General features: G+C 36.1%; 1 protein-coding gene across 1 annotated transcript in view; it reads right to left on the bottom strand.

Moving 5' to 3' along the window:
* Positions 1 to 19526, bottom strand: part of thrab (thyroid hormone receptor alpha b) — a 158234-nt gene that overhangs the window by 60035 nt on the left and 78673 nt on the right. The window lies entirely within an intron of this gene.

Here is a 19526-nt window from a genome sequence, read left to right as displayed (position 1 = left end):
GAAGGGCTATGTTTAGAATCCACATAAGAAACAAGTCTAATCATGTCTGATGTGGTGGTGATGATCACTTTTTTCACTTTTGGGTGAAGTTTGGGGTCGGTAAGACTCTCACCAAGGCTGCATTTTTTTTTTATAAAAAATATAGTATCACTGTATTATTACAATTTAAAATAGCAGTTTTCTATTTTAGTATATTTTAAAAATGCCATTTATTCCTGGGGAAACAAAACAGATTTTTTTGGCAGCCATTACTCAATGTCACTGTGAGTCATGTGATAATTTATTCTGTTTTGGAATTCAATTAATATTTCTTATTATTATCAATGTTGAAAACAGTTGTGATGTTTAACTCTTTCCTCGCCAGCATAAAAAAGAAAAAAAGGTGCCAGCCACCGCCAGCATTTTGATCATTTTCACACTATTTTCATTGCCCCCAGAATATTTTGTTGAATGAATATCTGAACATGCAATATACATCAAAAGAATAAACAGACCCTTATTGCTTATTGCATTCCTTTTATCAACACTTGAATGTGGGTAAGTTTAATTAAAAAAAGCAACATTTTGAGCAAAAAGCTGAGAAAATCGTTTTTGTCAAAGACTACGTCCGGATCGGATTCAAAACAATGATCAAAACATAGATGGAGTAGATCGAGTCCATCAACACCCCTAAAGCTTGCACAGCATAACTCTTCCTGGGTTGACATTTCATTCGGTAACGTTAGGCAGTTTTGATTTATATGCTGTTTAATGTTGATGATCGCGTTATTTTACATATGCCTCTGCTTATATCGCTTGTTTCTGCCTCTTCTTCACATGTGTTTAGATCAGGAGATTCAGTACTCTTTCACAAGATGCCCAATAGCACCCCCTACCATATAACAGTGAAAACACGGAAAGCTGGAAATTTCAGTCAATGGTGGAGAATCGTTGTCTCTTAAATGACAGAAATTTCCGTCAATGTTGGGGAAAGAGTTCATATGTTTGTGGAAAACACAATTTCTTTCAAAAGAAAATCAGACCCCAAAATTTTGAGTGGTAGTGCATATTACTAGAAGAACCTGATAAAAATCTTGTGTTTGGCTCATTTGGCATGATTTTAGTGAATCAAATTATCTGTGCTGTCCTCTTAACCTTCAGTAACACAGAATACAATTCAGTAAACCTTACAAACTGCCTAAGCTTCTGTAATGGTGATTGAGGCAGTGAAACTCTATAGATGTATGGAGAGCATTTTAACAGACATCAAACACACACACACACACACACACACACACACACACACACACACACGCGCACACACACACACAAACAAAACCACCTGTTTCAGCTGCATGAGGTCTCCACATATGACCCTGCTCCGTGTCTCCATGCGAGGGCTAATCACATTGTGCCATATATGTAATTATGTACCTCATTAAGCAAATCCCAAGAGTCATTAGGGATTAACTAATATCCATACGGTTTGCCTCACAGTTACACGCATATCTGCGTTATTAATTTAGCCCCCTACCCATCTCCACTCCAGGCATGGCCTCCCAGAGGTGAGGTCAGCGACCTTATGAGAGGAACACAGAGGCATATTTTCACTTAATTGGGTATTGTGGATTTAATTAAATCGCATTGAGAGGGAAATTTCAAGGTGGCACTGAGCCTGCGGACTCAACCTGAACAGCCAGACAGGACGGCCGCTCACGCTTCGTGCTCTGCCAAGGATGTGCTTATCACTCTCCCTCTATCTATAGCTTCTTTATCTTCTTTATAGCCTTATACCATCCTTAAAGCACTCTCACTCGCCTTCTTTGTTTATCTTCGTCTCAGCCGCACGCACACACACACACACACACAATGCTGATGAGCTCACAGTATGTGTATATACTGAAAGAGTGCCTATATGATGAGACTAGATGGCAAAAACGACAGGTAAAATAAAAGCTAAGTTAACATACCACAGTCATGCCCTGTGCCTAAGCCCTACATAAACATATAAATGGAAGTGCAATTAGAAGAACTGCAAATCTAATTAACCCATGATATATTGATTATTAAAAATAAATAAATCAAATATCAATGTGCTAAGAAAAGCAACCAAATGAAAATAATAAAACCGTTCTTTTTTGTGGCAGATGAGAGACTTGATTAGTTTTTCTAGAATTCTTTTTAATTGCTGCTCTGTGTACACATGTATATACAATTACATATTTTTGTTATAAAAATAAATGTGTTTATTTGCAAGTTATTTAATTATAATATTTAAAATGACATTAATTAAAAAAAAAACATTTTTTTTTTTAAAATTGTAATTAAACATGCTTTCCTTTTTTACAGAATTTATAAGTCATACATATATTTAGCAATAAATATTTTTTTTATGTTTTTGAAAGAAGTCTCCTATACTCACCCAAGCTGCATTTATTTGATCAATGATAATAAGAAAAAAATAATTATTATAATTATTAATGTTGAAAAAGATTGTGCTTCATAATATTTTAGTGGAAACCATGATCCATTTTTTTCAGAATTCTCTGATGAATAGAGTTTAAAAGAACAGCATTTATTTGAATCAGAAATCTTGTTTAATATTATAAATGTTTGTGCAGTCAGTTTTAATCCATTTAATACACTTTTGCTTAAAGCTGCAGTCCGTAGTTTTTCCTCTTTGTCGCCATCTCTGTTCGCAATTGCAGTTATACGCGGAATTATCAACTTTACGTGTGTTGTGCCTCGGCACGGCACAGCACAGATGAATCCAATATTTTGAGGAGAATGTGCAGCTGTCAGTCACTGTGCGGTGTGGATACTGACATTCGGAATCACAGATTCTACTTTTTGGAAGTATGACCAACATAAGAATTTTCACCGGAAAATGTAATCTGAAAGAGTAAAGTAACATCCACTTTTGTTCTGAACAACTAAGGGGAAAAAAACATTGCAGTGAATCGCGCTGATTAAATCTAGCGATCGCTTATCATATCACGTCAAACTGTGCAAATTATACTTTGTTCTCAAATTGTAAATGTTAACAACATCAACATTGATGCCCTTCCTATATTTATCCTTGTTTTCGCATGGGCCCGGTTGCAGTATCTTTTTTTTTTTCTGTAGCCACTCCGAAGTCCGAAGTCTTTTCCATTTTATTCCAACGGGTGAATCTCCAGTTGTCACTGGTGATTGGTCATTTGAACCTTTCTGGATCTGCCATCAAATTGATAAGTTTAATTATATTAAGTTGAAGACAACAAATTTACTGTTTAATGTTATTTTTTTGTATTATTTTTCATAATGTATTTTGTTAAGTCAGAGTATGTTTGTACATGTGTGCTGATGAGAGATCTGGGATGAGCTATATTTTGCTTAGAGGTATGTGTGCAATGCAACGTTCACTGAGCAGAGATATTCCACTAATGATGATACGATCAGTTGGTATGTTCTTTACAAGGAAAGGCATGTTTCAACTGATGCAAATGTACCACAATTGTATACACTGAGAAATAGTTTCTTAACATGGAAAGTGGATTGTACCATGTGTAAGCATGAGGTATACGTTCCATTTTTAGACATAAACAACATGTTTTTCTACCTTACAAGGAAGATGTAAGTCCCAGAGTGGTGTATATAAGCTCAATCTTATTGTACCACCTCAGAGAAACAGGCATGACAGGGTGAGAGGAAGGAGAAACATAGAGACATGAGGAAATAGAAAAATGGTGAACAGAGAAATCTGGAATGAAGACCTCTTCACCTATAGCCTTATTCTGCTATGCCTGTTTCTCTCTGTCTGACACATGTATAAAATAATAAAATAGAAATCTCTTGGCAAAAGTAACTGGTGTAGCTTCCGTGATTCTACCATAACGGGGGAAAGCATGATTTTCAAATCTACAATTTGGCGTCACGAACAGGACTGCTATTCAGACAATTGTCTCAATCACTTCAGGCAACTTCTTTTCTTTCTAAAATAGTTCTAAGTCTGCCTGGTGATTAGAGACATTGACTGAAACTGTGTAAAAGAACTGGTGTTATTTAAAGTACCAACATAAGAATTTTCACCGGAAAATGTCCTCTGAACAAGTAAGTAACATCCAATTTAGTTCTGACCAACTAAGGGAAAAAAAGCATTGCAGTATTAAATCGCTGCAATTAAGTCTAACGATCGCTTATCATATCACGTCACACCGTGCAAATTATACTTTGTTCTCAAATTGTTAATGTTAACAACATCAGCATTGCGTGACTACATTTAATGCCCTTCCGATATTTGTCCTTGTTTTCGCATGGGCCCGGTTGCAGTATCTTTTTTTCTCCCAAGTTCGAAGTCTTCCGCGTTTTACAACAGGTGAATCTCCAGTTGTTACTCCACCACCAACATCCTCACACGCAATATAGCCTACGAGCCGAGACACCTTCTTTATGTGTACAGATGTGACAAATGACGCAAAGACATGCTCGAATTTCCAGGCAAGCAGATAGTTTTGAACACTGGCTGGTTATGTACTTGGCCCGGGTTGGCCACGCCCAGGAAATAACAGCTGATAAACGACACGTCACAGCTGTCAGATGACGCTTCTGAGGAAGACTGCAGGTTGCAGTCGAAACATGTCAAGGTAAAGAAAAAGTTTTTTTCTCCACCTGAACGTTTTGTCTTTCTAGAAGAAAACTATCCTATTTTGGTTATGTACTTGCTCAAAAAAAAATTTGGGATATTTTTTAACCCAAAAAAAGCTACGGACTGCAGCTTTAAGTTTGAACGATGCTGGGGTAAAAGTAGATCTTTTTTTAGAAAGAAGACCATTTAGTCAAATATTGGGAGAATTAGCAGTAAGGCGATTTAGCAATTAGCTTGATCATGACTGGGAGGTGGTTGGAATTAGGGCCGAACGATAAATCGAATTTTCATCGTCATCGCGATATGAACTCGCGCGACGAACACATCGCAACAGACAGCCTGACACGATGAATAACACCTGGTTCAGATTACAAGATTTTTGTGTCTGTTACGATAGTCACGGTGTCAGATTACTCGATTTTGACTCCTAAAATCTTGTCGTGTCATGGACAAGAAACATGTCAGACTACACGTTGCTTTCCGACCAGTCATCGCGTGCCGTCACACGCACACATTCACTCGCAAACATTCACTTGCACACACACACACACACACACACTGTCCCTCGCTCGCTCGCTCGCTCACACACACACACACACACACACACACACACACACACACACACACTGTCCCTCGCTCACTCACTCGCGCTAAATAGTAATCCAGGCAGGTAATAAACGTTTGACCTATCACGCAAATAACCTATTAAAGCACTAAGACATGGGAACAGTATATTCTATTTTACAATGTCTATTAAAAAAAAAAAAAAAAAAATCAGGAATTGTTGTTAGCTATAGCTAACATTCACATTTGAATATTTATCGCAAGTCATATCGTCATCGCAATATTAAACAATGTTATCGCACATCGCAGCTTTTCCTCATATCGTGCAGCCCTAGTTGGAATATAGCGAGACTGCAAAAAGGGCAGAGTAAACTCTAACATATGTCCAACACACAGAAGAATCGTTTCAGAAGAAAACGAGGATAGTGTGATAAGCGGTGATTTACAGCCGTTTAAAGTGCTGGGTCTGCGCTCTGAGGTAGTGCAGTATGGGAAAACCCTAAAACATTTGAACACCCTGAGGATTGAACCCTTAGAAGAAGGGTATCAATGGAATTATATAGGAGCTAAAATCGTGTGCATTCTGATTTTGACAATGAAGCTGTTCAATATTTGAGGAGATTGATCTGAGTTAAATTTAAAGAAAAAAGAAAAAACAAAGAAATTAATCTGAGATAAACTATTACAAAAAAAAGAAAAAAATGAAATTGATCTGAGTTAAACTAAAGTTAAAAAAGAAAGACAACTGAAAATATAAGGGTTAACTTTGTTTTTAACGTTCCTCGAGTGAGAAGGGAGAGTGAAGCAGCCCCTTCCTTTGGAATCTATACCTTCCTCTAGACACACACACACACACACACACACACACACACACACACACACACACAGACATAGAGAGATATAAATAGAAAGCCTGTTGCTTCTCTAGTAAACACAGAGAGTGGTAAAATAACCGAAATTAATTGTATAGCAAAACAATATCTTCGGGTATTTGAAGTCAGAGTATCTGACTAAGTCAGAGTAGCGAGTAGAATGAAATTATAAAAGTTATGAAAATGCAGAATTTCTGAGGCATTCTGGACTTTCTCTCAGAGTCTTTCTCTCATTCAAAGTCAGTTAGATTCTGCTATTTGAGTCTGTGTCATAAGTAATAACAAGCTATTTACAGTAAAGCACAGTGTCTCAGTTGGAAATTATAGACAGATTTTAAAAGAAATGATACACGCAATTGGGAGTTAAATGTTTCAAGAAATATTAATATACCTTAAATGATAGAAGTGACCATTTTTATTTGTTTATCCCATGACCAGTAACTTCTTTGTCTCATCTTTGTCTTCACCATGTACAGGGCTGATGGTTCTGGTTATTGATGTAACAGAATATTACACTTAAAGGACAGTTGTAATAACTAAATTCACTGAGTATAAACTCAGCATTGCTATGTTGATTTTTTAACAATGTCTAATGGATTTTGGTGATTAAATACCACTGACATTAATTTGTCTCCATGTTTACACTATTAGGCATTCCAAATGGCTCTGATGGCTCTTGAATGCACTTTCCTGAACTCCAGAAAATACCTGTTAAAAATGTCCTAATGGGAAGGAGCGGTTACCAGTGTGCATGAGGTAATTCCTCAAAGACGGGTAAAGATCCTCTTTTGGCCAAGTGGAGGGCAACCTAAGGGCGTTTTCACACCTGAAAGTCCGCACCAAGGTCCGAACCAAAGTTCATGTTTTGATATATTGTATGCATTCGATTAGTTTTGGTTTGGTTTCACATTGCAATTATACGAGCGCACTAAAGAACTTTACATGACGTAATTGCGTCCTGTCGTTATCATCTATGTGGGCTGCATCTTGACATTGATTGGTTTGTAAACGGACGTGCGTCTGACGTCAGCGTGTTGTCAATTTGGCGGGTAACTTTGACAAGAATGAATGAACAGATGCATTTCGTTGCCACTATACTTTTATTATTACGGCATTACTCCCTGCAGCACCAACTGTACTCAAGGCTTGTTCAAATTCACAAAATGAACGGCCTCATTGTGCGAACATTTTATCGTCTCTGGCAGGACGCAGGAAAAATATGTGTGTGTGCGTGTGTGCATGTGTGTGTGCGAATCAGCTGGAAGAAACGCTGTGGGCAGGACTGACAGATCTGATTCTGCACATAAATATTCTTCTTCATTTGTTTAGGCTACGCGGGAACCACCGGAACTTCCTGTAAATGGTCTGAAAGTCCGAACCATATAGAAAATGCTTTCACACTAGAAACGCACCAAACCTTTGTTCAGTTTGATCCGGACTGAGATTACCTCTTTTCGTCGGACCAATTTTCGTCTGTTTGGTCCGGACCGTGGCCCCGGGGAGGTTTCACACCTGTAATTTTGATTCGGACCAAACTGAAAAGTCCGAAAATCCGGACCAAACAAGGTAGGTGTGAAAGGGCCCTAAGGGAGGGGGACACCACCACTGGGCACCTACCCTGAAGGGAGGTGTGTTTATGTGAGATGGGTATGGTTGAGCGGATGTTTGTTAGGCCAACAGCATCATTGAGGGTTACAGCAGTCTGCCCAAAAATGTGAGCAGACATTTTTCCATGCCTCCAGGCTCTCCATGCCTGTTCACCAGAAACCGCATTCCTTGGATGACTTGTATTTCATTGTGACAAGTGTCTTAACTTGATGTAACTATAACAGGGAACACCCTGAGGAAAGGAGATTATTCAGAGGAAAGGAGTATTAAAGAACTAGCTGAGACCATGAGGGTGATTGTCATTAATTCTGTGGAGACCATAACAAAACTTATTAATTTATTTTAGAAACATGATGTTGGTTGCCTTATGGACAAAATTGTCTAAAAGTTTTAGATCCTGAATCCGTGATGGCTGTGTGATATTGAATTACTATGTCCAGCATAGTTTTCACTTTTGCAGATCATTAGACATGTCAGTGAATAATTCCAAGACATGGTGGAGTCTAAAGATGAAGATCACTTTTGCTAATTCAAAAGAAGTCTGGATAACAGGGGATAAATGAATTCACCATTTAAACTAAAGATAACTTTAGAAATGCTCCTTTGATGACAAATGGATAGAACCGAGAAAAGGACATACAGAGTGAAATAGGAGATTTTATACACTACTTACAAAACAACCTCACAAACAATGAACAACCGCTTACTGATTTACAACCCCAAGGGATAGGATCATTTAACATCAACGTTTGTTTTAGTTTGTTGTTTTGGCCAGTAACTGGAGGAGTTAAGTACTTAACGAGTTCAGGCACTGGTCGAAGAAATTATTAGTTTTTCTTTTCTTAGATGATTGGTGTTCATTTTATTAATGCTTACACATAGACATTAAATGACACATAGTACGCGGGAACATAACATGGGTTGGGGTTATTTGTTTTGTTATGTTATGCTTTGTTCTCTTGTTTCTATTCTTCTGTCCTTTATGTCTATTTTTTGGTCTGCTATTTCTCCTCACTGTCAATTTCAATAGGGCCGCAACCTGGGAATAATGGTGTGGAACTGACTGTCGTAGTTCCAGTGTAGGGACTGAAGACTAAAAATTTACTGTTTAATGTTATTTTAATTGATACTTCAGTTGGTATGTTCTTTACAAGGAAAGGAATGTTTCAACTGATGCAAATGTACCACAAATGTATACACTGAGAAATAGGCGAGATACTACAGGTGAATAGGGTAAAATATTTAACTAGCAGATATCACCATGAAACTTTCCCAGTTGATTACCTACATTAGAAAAAAATGTATTACAAGTTTTCTGTAATTTAATGTTTAAATATGCAAATGATGCATTATCTAATTAAATATTTGCATATACAGTATTTTGAAAAAACAACTGAGTATTGGAAAATCTGAGTATTAGATAAAGCCAGGTTCAAAATTCTTTTTTCATTGTGTTCACATATTAGATGGGAAAAATCTATTGGACAAATCTTTGTTATTCTGTAAATCAGAATATACTGTCAATAACCTTAAAAAACAAAAATCGCCACGTTTTTTTTTTAAATAAAATGTTATATAAATCAGGCTAGGAATAATATATTCACAAATCCCTCAGAAAATGTCTTCATAATATTACTAGGTACAAGACTGGAAAGTTTGGTGTATATAGGTGCTACTGAAGTGGAGATTTCGGACTTGGAGTATGAGAGAAAAGTCATTTTGAGAAAACAGGCTTTAAAGATTTATATCAGCCAATGAGATTGCGCATTTAGAGTTAAATCCTTTTACCCTTTTACTTTCACGATTGGTTGCTGATAAAAAGGAAATGACCATATTTGGATCCAATAGCATTGTACAGGAGAGAGAGAGCTTTCTAACGGTGTATGTGATGACAGGGTGCAGGCAGCGATCGCGGAGCAGCGGGATGATTTAGAACGCCAACTTTTGTTGAATTTATGAGAAATCTACGGACGCAAACAGACAAATTGTAGTAAAATAAAGAACTAAATGTATATTTCGGAATTTTTTTCACCACAAGTCTGAAAGAAGACATGTTATTGAAGACATGTTATTAAACTGACAGCCATCTGACACCAATATTAAAGAACAAGAAGAAACTCTCTACATCTCAAAGCGTGTCAATCGTTCATGTGGCTCTGCTCACATTTCGATGATTAACCAGCTGTTGTACTTTTTCCCATTTCCTTCATAAAAAAAGAAAATAGCATTATGAAATCTAGTATAGATATCACCTTCTGAGCCACAGAGTCAACCCCATTAAATCAATTTCCCCTAATCTGAGTAAAGCTGGCCCGGAGCAGGAAATACTTACTACAGCACAGGCCCGGGAGAAAGAACCATTGTGCTGTGATGCAAAGCCTGCGCTGAAGAGGATCTGATTAGCAAAGTGCTGCTCCTTTGGGAGCTCCGCCAGCTTCGCTCTGCCGTGTTCTGCCCAGACAAACACCACTCCATCTGGCAGCAGACACACTGCTCGCGGGCCACACCAGGGGAAGAGACCAGGGCAGCAGCACCTTACTGCAAGACTGAGGAGCCAGAATATATAGCCACTCTCACTTACACAAGAAAACACACAGGTGTGCCAGTGAGAGTGCATGGGCAAAAAGTGAAAGACCACTGGTAAATAGTTAAATAGATCACGGGTAATAACACTTTACAATAGGGTTCCATTTGTTTACATACTGAAGAGTAACGATAATAGTTAACATGAACTAACAATGAAAAATAATTCTAAAGTACCTAATAATCTAAGTTATTACACGGCTCTGTGGAATACTTGATTCTGATTGGTCAATTGAGCCATCCAGCGGTATGTTATTCCCCGATAACTACCGGTAAGAACTGATAACACAGGCTCGTCTGGGTAACTAAAGTTGGCGCTTTATGCTTGCTAGGAAAGTTTTTTCCTTGTAGAAGTTTTGCGTTTGGTGAGCTAATAAAATATTAAAACTCAAATCAACATATTTTGTTTGCAGTCTCAAATTAACCCCCTGGGGTCAGCGGTCGCACCGGCGATACCAGCTCGCTTTTTTTTTATCAGTGCAAAAGAGACTCAAAATACTCTGTTGATTTTGATCTTAGATATAAGTGTACATCATTCAATCCTGTTAAAGGAATACTCCACCGTCTTTTCATATTAAACTATGTTATTCCCTTAACTAAGACGAGTTGATACATACCTCTCTCGTCTCAGTGCGTGCACTCAATCGCTCTGGCGCGCGGCGAAACTTTGTTCACTCAGTTCATTCAATACGGGCCAAGCAGAGAAGCTACCAAACACCTCCACGGTTTCCCTATTTAAACACAGTTACTCGCGTAGTGTAACTCGACCTAGGACGGTGACACAAAACAAAACGTTGCGCTTTTCTAAGCGTGTAAAATGGATAACTATATTGTATGGCGGAATACCATAGCAAGTGCTTATGAGCACTTCGACTTGGCGGAGTAATATCTTCACTCGTGAAAAATCCTCTCACCGGCCCCCGCTCCCTCTGGTGAAGATATTACTCCGCCAAGACGAAGTGCTTACAAGCCCTTGCTATGGTATTCCGCCATACAATATAGTTATCCATTTTACACGCTTAGAAAAGCGCAACGTTTTGTTTTGTGTCACCGTCCTAGGTCGAGTTACACTACGCGAGTAACTGTGTTTAAATAGGGAAACCGTGGAGGTGTTTGGTAGCTTCTCTGCTTGGCCCGTATTGAATGAACTGAGTGAACAAAGTTTCGCCGCGCGCCAGAGCGATTGAGTGCACGCACTGAGACGAGAGAGGTATGTATCAACTCATCTTAGTTAAGGGAATAACATAGTTTAATATGAAAAGACGGTGGAGTATTCCTTTAAGTGTCTATTTTTTTTGTGTATACTCACAATAAAAACAAAGTGTTGTGCTTTTCGCCAAATAAAGAAAAATAAACATGATGCGAGTTCTGCCTTCTCTCTGTCAATGAAGTCCATTCTGAAACGCGTCCGAAGATGAACTACCTCAGCGAATACTCAGTCACACAGGCACGAGAGATATGTCTTTATAAAGCTTCTTTTAAATAAAATAATTTATATAAAAAACAAATATTCTCTGTTTATGTAATCTGTATGAAAAGAGAGAGATGTCAGTCGTTCTCATTATCGTTCTCGCAGCTCATTATCTGCTAATGTGAACACGGCCACGGAGAGCGCATGCTATTCAAAAGCAAATGATCTGAGGCAATCCATGCAAACATGTCAACGCCCACGTCAGCTCGATAAAATACATCAAGTTTAAACAGATTAATGTACTTTACGTCGTCTTGCTTCGCTGTGAGGAATAATCCTGGGAAATTTAGTTTCATTTCGAGGAGCAACGGATCCATCTGAGGATTGTGAATAGTAAGTTCTTTATTCTCAAGTGCTTTGTTATAATCGCGATATGGAATAGTGTCTGTAAATCGCAAAAAGACTGTTTAAATATGAATCGCGTGTCTGTGTGTGAATGAATGAACGGCACAGCTGTATTAAACAACAGCGCGCATCTGTGCCGTTCATTCACAATTGCACTTACATTAGTAAACACGTTATTTTTACATGAACACATCTACTAGTTTAGCTTTGACCAACCTATATTGCTATACTGAGATGAGTAAAAATCGACGTGCTGAAATAAAATGTCTTTGTATAAGCAACGAATTAAACTGCAAATTAACATGTATATGCTAATATATCATAAAAAACAATATGTTACAGACAAAATATGAATGTTTAGACAAGATTTTGTTGATTAGTTTTGGATAGATTATAAAGTTTTTACTTTAAAAAAGACTACTGCTACATCAAATAAGATTTTGTTCACCAATTTCTGCTCATATGTTAAATATATAGTATGGGATGTTTTGTCAAAAATAAAGTAGGTATATTTAATTATCAACTAAGATGTTATTATAGTGTTTGTTGCAATATTCAAACTAATAAATCCTTAACTTTGAAATACGTATGATAAAATGTATACTTTTTACAAAGAAAGATTACACTTGAAATATTATTACAATTGTAATTGTTGTTGTAATTGTAATCTTTTTAATAAAATAGCAAAAAAAAAAAATTACAAGGTAAATCTAAACAAAACTAAATCTAAATCGGTCAATATAAGCCTTCTCATTAAATAATTTTATTGTGTTTTATTAGTGACAAATTTGGGGAGAGGATACATATTCCAAAACTTTCTGAAAATACAGTATGAGAATTAACTGCACAATTACTAGAAATGTTTACCTTGGATATTATACAGTTTGCATGCATACAAAATCTGGAAAAAGACAACTGTGTATATATATATATATATATATATATATATATATATATATATATATATATATATATATATATATATATATATATATATATATATATACATACATATACATATATATATATATATATATACAGTACCAGTCAAAAGTTTGGAAACATTACTATTTTTAATGTTTTTGAAAGAAGTCTCTTATGCTCATCAAGCCTACAGTTAAAAAAAAAAAGAAAAAAGAAACAAACAACAGTAATATTATGAAATATTATTACAATTTAAAATAATGGTTCTCTTTTTTAATATACTTTAAAATGTAAGTTATTTTTGTGATGCAAAGCTGAATTTTCATCAGCAAGTACTCCAGTCTTTGGTGTCTTATGATCCTTCAGAAATCATTCTAATATGCTGATTTATGATCAATGTTGGAAACAGTTGTGCTGCTTAATATTTTTTTTATAACCTGAGATACTTTTTTCAGGATTATTTGATGAATAAAAAGTTAAAAAGAACTGTATTTATTTAGAATAGAAATCTTTTGTAACAATATACACTACCGTTCAAAAGTTTGGGAACAATATATTTTTTTTTTAAGAAATTAGTACTTTAATTCAACAAGGATGCGTTAAATTGATAAAAGGTTATGATAACGATTTATATTGTTAGAAATGTTTTTATTTTGAATAAATGCTGTTTTTATGAATAAATGCTGTTAACGTTTTACTCAATGAATCCTGAAAAAAGTATTCCAAAAAAATATATTAAACAGCACAACTGTTTCCATCATTGATAATAACTGAGTATCAAATCATCATATTAGAATGATTTCTGAAGGATCATAAGACACCAAAGACTGGAGTACTTGCTGATGAAAATTCAGCTTTGCATCACAAAAATAAATTACATTTTAAAATATATTAAAAAAGAAAACAATTATTTTAAATTGTAATAATATTTCATAATATTACTTTTTTTTTAACTGCAGGCTTGATGAGCATAAGAGACTTCTTTCAAAAACATTAAAAATAGTAATGTTTCCAAACTTTTGACTGGTACTGCGTATATATATATATATATATATATATATATATATATATATATATATATATACACACACACACAGTGGGGAGAACAAGTATTTGATACACTGCCGATTTTGCAATTTTTCCCACTTACAAAGCATGTAGAAATAATCCATTCCATTATGTTTATAGAATATGTTTATAAGCAACTGAAAAAAGCACAAATGTCACGGCATGTCAAAACATCTCAAGGACCCAAAAAACACCTTAGACCCCAGAGGGTTAATATCTCTTATCCCCATAATTATTTATGTGGTGAAATACCATGTAATAAGTGGAATGACTGTAAAGTATACCTTAATGTCCATCTAGTTTGAATTTGCCACTTGCTATCTTCTCCGCAGAAACTTTGTGTTTACAGAGCTAATAAAATATTTAGTCTCAGATCAATATTTCATGTCTAACTTTAACTTATGTGGAAAGTAGCCGTGTAATAAGCGGGAGAATGTACATCCAGCCAGTTGTTATCGCAGAATAGAACCCGACAGGGTGATCAGGGTTTTTTCTGCGATAACAATGTACATTATCCCTTAAAGGGATAGTTCACTTTGAAATTAATTTTTGATATGTTTTAGCTTACCTCAAGGGCATCCAAGATGTAGGTGTCTTTGTTTCCGCAGTAGTTTCAATTTTGATATTTTTAGGTCAAACCGTTCTTGTCTGTCAGTCATATAATGCAGGTCGATGGTCACTGTATCAAAACACAAGCACAGAGTCCAAATTAAAACAATTCCCCATCGTCCAAATTAAACAATTCCCCATCGTAAGTACACATTGACGGCCTAAGACACGAAACGAGCGGTTTGTGTGAGAAAACGAACAGTATTTATATCGTTGTTATCTCTTGAAAACAGCACACGTCTAAATGATCTGACGGCGCGGGCGGGTATAGATATATACATAGATGTCGCCTTGGCTACTGCAGTTCATTGGAACGAAACCGTAGCCAAGCGACATCTACTGTATATATCTATACCCGCCCGTGAGCGGGTATAGATGTATACACTAGATGTCGCCTTTGCTACTGCAGTTCATTGGAACGAAACCGTAGCCAAGGCGACATCTATGTATACATCTATACCCGCCCGCGCCGTCAGATCATTTGGACGTGTGCTGTTTTCAAGAGATAACAACAATATAAATACTGTTCGTTTTCTCACACAAACCGCTCGTTTCGTGTCTTGGGCCGTCAATGTGTACTTACGATGGGGAATTGTTTAATTTGGACGATGGGGAATTGTTTTAATTTGGACTCTGTGCTTGTGTTTTGATACAGTGACCATCGACCTGCATTATATGACTGACAGACAAGAACGGTTTGACCTAAAAATATACAAATTGAAACTACTGCGGAAAAAAAGACACCTACATCTTGGATGCCCTTGAGGTAAGCTAAAACATACCAAAATTTATTTTCAAAGTGAACTATCCCTTTAATAATGTTAATCTCAGCATTTGCTAATGCATTATTAGTCCAAAGATGTATCCAAAGATGTATCTGTTCATATTTAATGGACATGAGCTAACATGAACTAACAATGAACAATTTTATTAATTAACATTAACAAAGATTAATAAATAAATATATTGTTAATTTTTAGTTCATGTTAGTTAATGCATAATGCATAAAGTTAGTTGATAGTTAATGAACCTTATTGTTTAAGTGTTACCACTTAAATATATATATGATCTAAAATAAAAATGTATTTATTATACTGGAAAACAAGAAAAAATACTGAAGAAAATTTTGTTTTGCAGTGTGAGCAAGACAACTGTAAAGGTGTGACAATAACCATTTTTTTAAAAACAAGATGTCGCTCTCTTACACCCCTCAAAGTCAATGGAAGTTGATACGTAAGCAATAAAAAGGAGTTATCAGCACAGTATCCGTTACACACTGGTAATTGGAGCAGCACGCACCTTCTTGTTTCTAATTTCAGTGCACAGATACACATTTAATGCACTAGTTAAAAAAAAGCGTTCATTGAAAAAAATTTGCACACCCCCTAGACACTCCCATTAAAACTTTCACATGTGCACAGAGGGGAAGTCCCTTCTTTCCTGCGGCATAGTGGTTTCATATCCTGCTTTGTTGCCACAGCAACAGAAGGTTCACTTTTGTTTTAGCTTTTGATCTTTGACCGAGATAGCGTGTAGCACCAGAACATTTCTGAGAAACCCCAACTGTCCAAAGGCAAGTACTGAGTCAGAGACCTTTTCCTCTTTCAAAAGAACATGGTCTCGGATACCTAGGACAGTTCAAAACGTCCCTTGTCTATTAACTCTGTAAAGCCAGACATATGACATAATTGTTTCATAAAAAAAGAGCAGCTTGTTGAAACTTAAGACAAAATATGAAAACTAAAAAAAAAAATATATATATATATATATATTTCTTTATATTAGAGTCTTTATTTATTTATTTTTTTAACTACATTTTAGTCTAGTCTTTTCTTTTCTTTTTTTTTTGCGATATTCCATTGCTATAGGCTGAGTTATTAATTAATGACATTGGTGTCGTCTCATCTTAGTCATGGAAAAAAGTCATCAACGAAAATTTTTCTTTCTTTTTTTTTTTTAAGTATTAACGATCAATCAGAGGTCCGAAGGCATGTAAAAGATTATGTGTAACCGCATGGCTGATTTGCTCTTCTGATCCTGCAGCCGATGAGATTGCTTGCTCAACATTTAAATAGTCTGGTTCAGTGTTTGCTAAAGACTAGTCCTGCAGCAGGTTATCAGAGATCCTTTGAAACCCTCCACCTCCCCCAGCTCCACCTGCCCAGATCTGCTATGAGATTTATGTATGTCTATTCATGCAGTAGCAGCTTATATGCTCACAGCCTGGTGGCAGTGAATCTATTGGCAGTAGCATCAATAATCAACAGCAGCATAGCAGATCGAGTCTGCCAAGACCAAATAAATTAACACTGCCATATTTATTAACATACTAAAACTATTTTGAAAGTTGTCATGATTTAAAATACCTGCACAGACACTATATATACCTTATATAATATACAGTAAATAGACACGTACGAGGAAGGATCGCACAGGTCTCATCAAGTCTTCTTCAACCAACTCAAAACTATGTGACCTAAAAATTCTTGTCACTCCACTTGCATCACAACACCATCTATAAGGTCTAGACACTATTAAACAACCACTCATCTAGTTATACTATACGCCACACATTCTATGGTTAAATCCATTTATGTTTTGTTTAATTAAGCAAGAAGATGATATTACCTTGGGATATGATCCAGCTTAGCAAACAGTAAGAATTAACATTTCAACTCAGGAAGGAACTTATAACTCAGGAAGGAATTCAGGGTCCATAGCTCCCGAGACCCGTCTGGTAACATGTTTGTGGGGTTGAACAACTCTTATGGCGATGTTTACATTAAATGAGCATTTGCAAAACTAATAGCACATGAAGCAGAGTGAAATGAAAGCATTTTTTGAGTGAGAATCTAGCCGCCGCTGTTCTTAAGGCCATGTAAGGAAATGGAGGCAGGGTAAGACACCACTGACTGGCTTAATTGTCTTCCTGCTGTTGGTATTTCATCTGGGTTAAAGTTGAAAGCTATCATGAACTGGTTGGAATTTCAGCTTTGCTCTTATCCGACGACCCTAATCCCTCCCAACAGGAACTGCATCCGTACGGTTGGGGTGAGGTGGAAACACCTGTACAGGTGACACTGATAATGGTCATAATCAGCAAAAGGCATTTGAGAAAGAAATGGGAGAGAGTAGGATAGGGACCAATGGCCAAACAGTGGTGGAAAATGTCAAATGAGATAATACAGTTTATACTACATTAGATAGTGAATAAAAAAAGTCAACAATGAAAATATATTTACAAGGTGGCTAATCCAAACAAGTTAGTGTATATTAGGGGTTGCACAGACTAGTCGACTTTAATGCCCTGCCATGACACTTTAAGCTTGACGCCGACTAGTCGCTGATCGTGGCCTATAGATGGCGCAACAGGATAAGAAATATTAAAAAATATAAATAAAAATTTTATATAAAAGTCCACTGTTTCCAACAGTTAAAATGACAAAATAAATGCATGCTCCGAGAGCGCTCCACAAAACATGTTTGATTATACCATCTGGATGCTTAATTGATCAGGTTGCTTGTTTTAAACAGCTTATTGTACTTGTGAGTTAATCGCCGTTCTAAACTAGTGTGCTGCTGCATTGTAGTGCACACACACATAAAGACAGTAGCTCATACATCACACACATAAAGATAGTAGCTCACACATCACGTACAGATCGCGCGCACACAGAAACATTCAGTAGTGCAGAAATGTATTGTCAACACTGGTCTGTGATTTATCAACTGAAAAGTTCTAGCATATATTTCTTAGTAACTAAAACCCACAGCTTCACTATTTTTTTTTCTTCTAAATACTATTTTAAAAATGTAAAAGGATATAATTTCATATATAATATTTTTACATTATAATATTATTTTTACAGTTTTCTGTATGTGTCGCCTTTTAAATGAGACCACTATTGCTAAAATGACAAAAATGCTTGTATTCCAAAGGCTACATGAACTAGGTTTGGATACATAATGTGGGGGAGGGGGATAAGTTAACAGGTTATATCTTTTGTTTTTAACTTTGTAAAATTTTATAATACGCCTATTAGTTATGCGGTTACTATAAATTATATTTAAACAGATTTTTTTTTTTTTTTTATGTATTAGTTCAATATCTAGTGAAAACACATAATTCAATCAATATCTCTATCATTAGCCTGAACATTTTGGTCATACTGCCTACCCCTTGGGGATAGGATGCTATCATGGAGTATCAGTGTGAGAGATTCATAATCAAACTAATTAGCTGATTAAACAACATAGTAATGCGTTTCAGAGAGGCAGGAGGTTCTGTGTGCTAATCCGCCTCCTTATCTTTCCTAACATCACCACTAACAGAGAGGATGTAGCAAAACAAACACACTTGCATTTTCCTTTTAAATAATGCAAATGTTTGTCTCACTACACATCTGGCACAATTAACAACACTTAACAACATTAAAAATGTCAATTCAATCCACCATATCCTCTTGAACTATAATGTATCAAAATGTAAATAGGCCGATTAGAATATTGTCACATGTAATTGTGATGTTATTCAACATTGCTGGCACTGTGCTACTACATGAATTTAACAAAAATTTGGTAAAGCCTCTTGGATTATTTTTAACAGATGTCACAAACTACAAAATGAACCTGTCAGGGGGGGAAACAGTAAGTCATTCTGCTTCAAAACGTAGAACACGCCAAATTATTCCCATCTGTGGATTAATATCTTCTGATGTTCAGCCATTCGTATTAGTCTTCTTTATGCGTTTGGGTGAAAATACCCAAGTTGTGTTTGGGAGAGGTCGATATTTCTCAGTATTCTGAATAAGAGCTCAACATTTATGGTGACTACCTTTACCATGTCAGGCTTCATCAGTTATTTAGCTCTAAATAG

This window comes from Scardinius erythrophthalmus (assembly GCF_964197995.2).
Source record: "Scardinius erythrophthalmus genome assembly, chromosome: 18".
In the NCBI taxonomy this organism is placed as follows: Eukaryota; Metazoa; Chordata; class Actinopteri; order Cypriniformes; family Leuciscidae; genus Scardinius; species Scardinius erythrophthalmus.
The sequence above is the reverse complement of the archived record's forward strand: the minus strand, read 5'-3'. Positions and strand labels throughout refer to the sequence as shown.